Here is a 664-nt window from a genome sequence, read left to right as displayed (position 1 = left end):
GATCCCTATTATTGGTCAATTTTTTTTTTTTGATACCATAGATAAGTATATAATATATCTTATACCTAGACTGACATACCGTCTCCGCTCAGAATCGTTTTTCTTATACAATGATATTATATCATTGAATTCAAATTTAATACCATCCATTATACAGTGACCCACTTGTAACCTACTGTACAGCAGAGCGAAATCCACTTACCCACCTTTTTCAATTTCAGTATCTTGTTCGATGAGAAAGTGAATTTAGTCTAGTTGATACTTTTAGGAGATCAAAATAATAAATTTCAGTTGTTTTTTTAAAAAGCGCCGTGAAAAACAAATAAAAAATTAAGGAAAAACGGGAATTTTTACGCAAAATCTGTTTTTGAGAAAATTGATTTTGGTTTTTGGTATAACTTTAAAACAAACGACCGTAGATACATGAAATTTTTACTGGTTGTTTATATTTCCATTTTCTATACATGAACATGATACAATTTTCAAAATATTTTGATTGGTTTTGAACTATTTAGGGACATTTTCAGTTTCCAATATTATTAGTTTTTTTCTATGAACGTCAATAAAACATTATTTGTTGAGTAAAAATACTTAAGTTCGATTTTTTACAAAATGTATCATATTTAAAATTTTATAAATATTTTTATAGTTAAAAATGTATAAA

The sequence above is a fragment of the Acyrthosiphon pisum genome, chromosome A1 (genome assembly GCF_005508785.2).
Source record: "Acyrthosiphon pisum isolate AL4f chromosome A1, pea_aphid_22Mar2018_4r6ur, whole genome shotgun sequence".
Taxonomy (NCBI): Eukaryota; Metazoa; Arthropoda; class Insecta; order Hemiptera; family Aphididae; genus Acyrthosiphon; species Acyrthosiphon pisum.
Note: the sequence above shows the minus strand (reverse complement) of the source record.